Source organism: Nothobranchius furzeri, chromosome 10 (assembly GCF_043380555.1).
Source record: "Nothobranchius furzeri strain GRZ-AD chromosome 10, NfurGRZ-RIMD1, whole genome shotgun sequence".
Lineage (NCBI taxonomy): Eukaryota > Metazoa > Chordata > Actinopteri > Cyprinodontiformes > Nothobranchiidae > Nothobranchius > Nothobranchius furzeri.
In genome coordinates, this window is record NC_091750.1 from 48639014 (window position 1) to 48646433 (window position 7420).

Consider the following 7420-nt stretch of genomic DNA (forward strand, 5'->3'; position numbering starts at 1 on the left):
GACGTTGACTGTTTGCAGGGAAAGACCTGCAGGAAAATTCAAGTCTGTTACTGTTCTTTGTATCAAAATATATAGAAAGTAAAGATTTCCCTGCAAGATACTTTGTGGTGCAGGAGGTGTGTGTGTGTGTGTGTGTGTGTGTGTGTGTGTGTGTGTGTGTGTGTGTGTGTGTGTGTGTGTGTGTGTGTGTGTGTATTTGTGTGTATTTGTGTGTGTGTCTGCTCTGTCTATCCCCAGTGAGTCGTGGTGGATGGCTGCTCATACTGAGCCAGGAACCTCTGGAGGTTTCTTCCTGTTAAAAGGAAGTATTCCTCTCCACTGTCGCTGCATGCTTGCTTAATATGAGGATTGCTGTAAGTACTCTGACACTAGTCAGTGACTAGTTGAAACTTTTTACTGATTGGCTTAATAAACTGATCTCTATTGGAACGTTTACTTTGTGAAGTGCCTTGAGACGACTCTTGTTGTGACTTGGCGCTGTACAAATAAACTGAATTGAAGTGAAATTGAGAATGTTATGCAGGTTACACATTCAGATCTCAACTGGGACCTTTTGTGTGGAGTTTGCATGTTCTTCCTGAGCCTGCATGTTTTTTTTTCTTTCTTTCTGGGGTCTTAACAGGGAGACTCATCTCATCGTGTTTGCCTTGACTCATTATTGAAAGCTGCAGCTAGGTCTATTCTTCACCAGTCTGATGACAACAAGCTAAATGTGAGGAGTTTCTCCATAAAATATTGGGTGAGTGTTGCCTCAAATCATAAACCACCTGTCAGACAACATAAATGTCCAACACAAACATGGAAAATACAATTAATGACCCGAGGGTTAATGCATAACCTGTACTTCATCGTGTTCAGGATTCACTGAGTTTATTTGGACCTTGGCATTTGGCACGTAAACGGTGTGGAGCCTCTGAAAAGCAGTGTCATCACTGTTCAATGTTTTGTCATGAGGCAAAAGACAGTGAAAAATGTCAGCATGCTTTTACATTTCAGACAAAAGCAATCTATTTAGAAATTGAGGCATGTTTGACTCTGTTATGTGCCGATGTGTGACCAAGTGATTGCTTTGCAAGTCACAAGTAAGTCAAAAGTCTTTCTAGTCAAGTCTCGAGTCAAGTCCAAGTCAAACACAACCAAGTCCAAGTCCAGTCCAAAGTCAATGATCTGGAAGTCCAAGTCAAGTCCAAGTCCTTAACTTTGAATTTTCAAGTCATAATCAAGTCATCTATCCAACTTCATTTTAATGACAATGATAATAAATAAATCCCAGAAATAAAGCTTCTTAAAGCAAATATGTTCAAGTCATCATCAAGTCAACAGATGCAAGTCGATTCAAGTTGCAAGTCATTGGCATTCAAGTTCGAGTCAAGTAAGTCTTTATAGATTTTATCAAGTGAAGTCAGAAGTAATTAAAATAATGACTCGAGTCCAAGTCATGTGACTCGAGTCCACACCTCTGGTTATGTGCATTTAAAAGATTTTTCCAAACCCCAAATCCTCAGCTTTGTGAAAGACTTCATGCAAAAACAGATATAATAACCACCTGGTAGTTGATTTGTTTGCTCTGATCCACTCCCAAAAGTTCTCTGTGAAGACTGCTGCACAAAAGGCTTTATAACAATGAATGAAAGAAAACAGTAACATTAAAGAAATTTCTGGATTTAGAACTCCATTAGTGAATGATGGTGAATTTTATTTTTACTCCAAAGTCTAAATTTGAGAGTTCCAAGTCAGGAAAATCAGCTGGAATGGTGCATAAAATAAGAAATCAATCGAAATGATCTGAGAATCCAATATGGCTACATCAGCAATGATAAGCGGTGGTAGCTGCAGTAAGATCATTTTTATTTTCAGTCCTTTTATAATTAGTGTTGTTTGTATCTCATTAATTATTCCCAAGCAAAGCACCTTTCTAGCTATTCACCAACATTCAGTGTTTGAATGCAAAGTATCCAGAGAAAGTGTTACGCTTGCATTGTTGAATGGTCTTGTTATCTGAGAAATCATGTAATTCTTGTTTTTTTTTTAAAATACAATCAATCTCTCTGAGCTACACATTTTCAAATTCTCAGTTGGTGTGTCAAGGTTCCAAAGCAATTCTCCTCCAGGACATCAGGGGGCGTAGACCTTTTTCTAGCAGGCCTGCCTACCATCAGCAATGTCTGTTCAACGTCACTTTACAGGGCATGCTTTCATTGAGCTGGAACTGCTTGATCTTGAGGAACAAAACTTTGTTACAAAGAATTCAACAAGAGCAAAGTAATCAGCACTGCTGACAAATTTAAATGAAGTTGCATCAAGCTGGAAATGATCTTGGACTGTTGTTGGGCTGACCAATCACTGACGTGCACTCTCAGTTGCCTTTGACAGACAATTAAAAAGACGACGGAAGGAAGACGACGACTCCTCCTTGAACCGTCACCTTATCATGGTGGAGGAGTTTGAGTGCCCTAATGATCCTAGGAGCTATGTTGTCTGGGGCAATTTGTGCCCCTGGTAGGGTCTCCCATGAAAAATTGGTCTTAGGTGAAGGGTGAGACAAAGAACGGTTCAGAGGATCTTTCATGGATTCAAAATCAGAGTTAAAGTACCCGGCCCGGAGGGTTACCGGGGTCCCACCCTGGAGCCAGGCCTGGGGTTGGGGCCCATGAGCGAGCGCCTGGTAGCCGGGCTGTTGCCCATGGGGCCCGGCCGGGCCCAGCCCGAACCGGATACATGGGCTCATCCAACTGTGGACCCACCACCCGCAGGAGGACCATGAAGGGTGCAGTGTGGATCGGGTGGCAGACCGAGGCGGGAGTCTTGGCGATCCGATCCCCAGACAAGGAAACTGGTTTTTGGGACATGGAACGTCACCTCTCTGGTGGGGAAGGAGCAGGAGCTTGTGGCAGAGGTTGAGCGGTACCGGCTAGATATAGTCGGACTCACCTCGACACATAGCATTGGCTCTGGAACCCAAGTCCTTGAGAGGGGTTAGACACTCTCCTTTGCTGGAGGTGCTCCGGGTGAGAGGCGGAGGGCTGGGGTTGGCTTTTTGTTAACCCCAAGACTCTCTGCCTGTGTGTTGGAGTTTACCAAGACGAGAGGGTAGCTTCCCTGCGCCTTCTGGTCGGGGAACGGGTCCTGACTGTCGTTTGTGCTTATGGGCCAAATATCAGTTCAGAGTACCCACCCTTTTTGGAGTCCCTGGGACGAGTACTAGATAGTGCTCCATCAGGGGACTCCATTGTCCTGCAGGGGGACTTCAATGCTCACGTGGGCAATGACAGCTTGACCTGGAGGGGTGTGATTGGGAGGAACGGCCCACCTGATCTGAACTCGAGTAGTGTTTCGTTATTGGACTTCTGTGCAAGCCGCAGTTTGGCCATGACGAACACCATGTTCGAACATAAGGATGCCCATTGGTACACTTGGTACCAGGGCAGCCTAGGTCGCAGGTCGATGATAGACTTTGTAGTTGCATCATCTGACCTGCGGCCTTATGTTTTGGACACCCGAGGAGCGGACCTGTCAACTGATCACCACCTGGTGGTGAGCTGGATCAGATGGCAGGGGAAGATGCCGTTAGACCTGGCAGACCCAAATGCATAGTGAGGGTCTGCTGGGAACGCCTGGCAGAAGAACCTGTCAAGACGGTCTTCAACTCCCACCTCCGGCAGAGCTTTGACCACATCCCGAGAGCAGTAGGGGACATTGACTCAGAGTGGGCCTTGTTCCACTCGCCGATTGTTGAGGTGGCTGTTGCTAGCTGTGGTTGCAAGGTGGCCAGTACCAGTCGTGGTGGCAACCTCCGTACCCGCTGGTGGACACCAGAGGTTCGGGGAGCCTTCAGGCTAAAGAAGGAGGCCTACAGGGTATGGCTGGTCTGTGGGTCTCCGGAGGCAGCAGACAGGTACCGGATAGCCAAACGGGGTGCAGCAGTGGCAGTTGCTGAGGCAAACTCTCGGGCGTGGGAGGAGTTGTCATGTTCCTGAGCTGAGGTGAGCACTTTCCACAACAACCATCTCTGAGGAAATTTTCCACAGGTGAGGAGCGGAGGGAGCTGCAGGTGTGCCGAATCTCCAATCTGGAGGTCGGGTATAAAGGGAGGATGGAGACACCACACTACGCCGGATGATTGCACCTGTTAGGATACTCAACTCTACACACTACTCTCGCCGCTCGAACCCCGGAGCTCCAGAACCACGTACCATCCTCCTCTTCCATGCCCGCTCGTTTAAGCTCCGCTGCCTCATCCACCTCAGCCCGCTGTGTCACCACCTATGCTCACCTAGGCTGACATCCTTTCCACATATCTGGGACTATTAAATGGACTTAAGCCGAACGGCACACCCTCACTGGACCTTCCAGTGCTCCTTTAGTTCCTGTTCTAAAATAAAAGGAATTTTCTTTACTCACCATTGAAGTCGTGTTGATTCTGCATGTCTTGGGTTAAACATCTCCCTCGAGTCATGACAGGAGTTTGGTGAGGCCATGGAGAAAGACTGTCGATTGGCTCCAAAGAGGCTCTGGCAAACTGTCCGGCACCTCAGGTGAGGAAGGCAGCAACTCGCTCACACTGTTTACAGTGGGGATGGGGAGCTGCTGACGTCAACTGGGGCTATAGTCGGATGGTGGGAGGAATACTTAGAGGAGCTCCTCAATCCCACCTACGCGCATTCCGAGGAGGAACCAGAGCCGGGAGACCTGGAGATGGACTGTCCAATCTCGGGGGCAGAAGTTGCTGAGGTGGTCAAACAACTACACAGCGGCGGAGTCCCGGGGCCGGATGAGATTCGTCCTGGGTATCTCAAGGCTATGGATGTTGTATGGCTGTCATGGTTGACACGTCTCTGCAATGTTGTGTGGTCATCGGGGACAGTTCCTGTGGAGTGGCAGACCGGGATGGTGGTTCCCATCTTTAAGAAGGGTGACCTGAGGGTGTGTTCCAACTATAGGGGGATCACACTCCTCAGTCTCCCTGGAAAGGTCTACTCCAAGGTACTGGAGAGGAGGGTCCGATCGATAGTTGAATCTCAGATTGAAGAGGAGCAATGTGGTTTTTGTCCTGGCCGTGGAACTGTGGACCAGCTCTATACCCTTGAAAGGGTGATGGAGGGGGCATGGGAGTTTGCCCAACCTATCCACATGTGTTTTGTGGATTTGGAAAAGGCTTATGACCATGTCCCCAGGGGCACCCTGTGGGGGACGCTCCAGGAGTATGGTGTGGGTGGTTTTCTGTTAAGGGCCATTCAGTCCCTTTACCAGAGGAGCGTGAGTTTGGTCCGCATAGCCAGTAGTGAGTTGGACCTGTTTCCGGTGAGGGTTGGACACCGCCAGTGCTGCCCTTTGTCACCGGTTCTGTTCATTACCTTTATGGGCAGAATTTCTAGGTGCAGCCGTGGTGTGGAGTGTGTCAAGTTTGGTGGCAGGAGAATCTCGTCTGCTTTTTGTGGATGATGTGGTCCTCCTAGCTTCATCCAGCTCTGACCTTCAGCTCTTGCAGGGTAGGTTCACGGCCGAGTGTGAAGCGGCTGGGATGAGGATCAGTACCTCCAAATCTGAGACCATGGTTCTCGACCAGAAAAGGGTGGCTTGCCAACTCCGGGTCGGGAGAGAGGTCCTACCTCAAGTGGAGGAGTTTAAGTATCTCGGGGTCTTGTTCACGAGTGAGGGTAGGAGGGATCGGGAGATTGACAGGTGGATTGGTTCAGCATCTGCAGTGATGCGGACGCTGAGCCGATCTGTCGTGGTGAAAAGGGACCTGAGCCAGAAAGCCAGGCTCTCGATTTACCGGTCGATCTATGTCCCAATCCTCACCTATGGTCATGAGCTTTGGGTAATGACCGAAAGAATGAGATCGCGGATACAAGTGGCCAAATTGAGTTTCCTCCGTAGGGTGGCCGGGCTCAGCCTTGGATATAGGGTGAGGAGCTCAGACATTCGGGAGGGACTCGGAGTAGAACCGCTGCTCCTCCGGATCGAAAGGAGTCAATTGAGGTGGTTTGGGCATCTGGTCAGGATGCCTCCTGGACGCCTCCCTGGGGAAGTGTTTCGGGCATGTCCTGCTGGCAGGAGGCCCCCGGGTCGACCCAGGACACGTTGGAGAGGTTACATCTCCAATCTGGTCCGGGAACGCCTTGGGGTCCTGCCGGAGGAGCTGGTGGAGGTGGCCGGGGAGAGGAAGGTCTGGAGCTCCCTAGTTGGGATGCTGCCCCCGCGACCTGGACCCGGATAAGCGGAGGAAGACAACGACGACAACTTTACTCCATCTGTCCTTGCTTGCCTGTCGGAGAGCACTTGTGCCAATGGATAATGGTGCTGTGTGTCTTAGCACCTTCGCAGATGGAGAAGTATAATCTAGACCTAATTTGTACCTCTCAAATAGGAGCACGAGAGCTTTTCTTCCGCAAAAAAAAAATAAAAAATACTCAGAAATCAATCATTCATACAAGGGAACACAGCAAATGAATTTTAAAAACTTGTAAATAAGACCTTTTACATAAGTAACTGGACTCAGTAATGGAGACAGAAGTATAGAACAATGAGCAGCTGTTTTGTGGTGCAACAAAGGATGCGCATCTTTGAAGGTTTCTTCAAATACAGACCACATATACCTTTTTCTTTACACCAAATTTGAAGGGCGGTTTGGTGTGTCCTTCATGGTCCACTCTATCCCAAGGCAGGCAGAATGGAAGGAAGGATAAATGTTGTCAGGCTTTTGTCAAAGAATTTTCTACATATTTTAGTCAAAAATAGGGTAGGCTTGGTTTGAGCCCTTCAAAAGATCCAGCCCCTGAATTTAAACACAGCATCTGGTTCCAAAATCACAACATGGTAGCACCTGGAACAGGATGTCATTGTTTCATTTTCCCCCTCCGTGTCCTATCTGGCTGTAAAACGACCAGAATTGATGTCCGAGTGCCGAAGACAACCCTTGCAGTTTTACTCTCACAGGTGGAGCAGTATAGCTTCAGCTTGCTGAATACGCAGGCAAATTGAGACACCACCTACCAGCAGGAAATGTGACAGGGGTAGGCAAATATGTTGTAGCACCACAAGATGTCCCAGAAGAGGGAAAGACTCCAAGACCCCACCTGACAGATACAGTCACACATTCTAACCCTTGTGCTCATCCATTAACACTCAACCTAAAGACACTAAGAAGTATGTCATACACCCACTAACGCTCTGCATACACACCCTACTCACTCCAATCCAGGTACTACTGCACAGAGTGCACAACTATTCCCAACCATTCAATGTTTCACTTAGAATAACATTGAAGAAAACTTTATTTCTGTATGTATGTATGCAGCATCGACATATATACTGGACATGTAATGTACATAGACTCAAATTACAAGGTTTTGTTTCCAATTGGGAGGTTCTCACCACCGCCATTTTGACTATGTCACACGTCCCATCACGCCCAGAC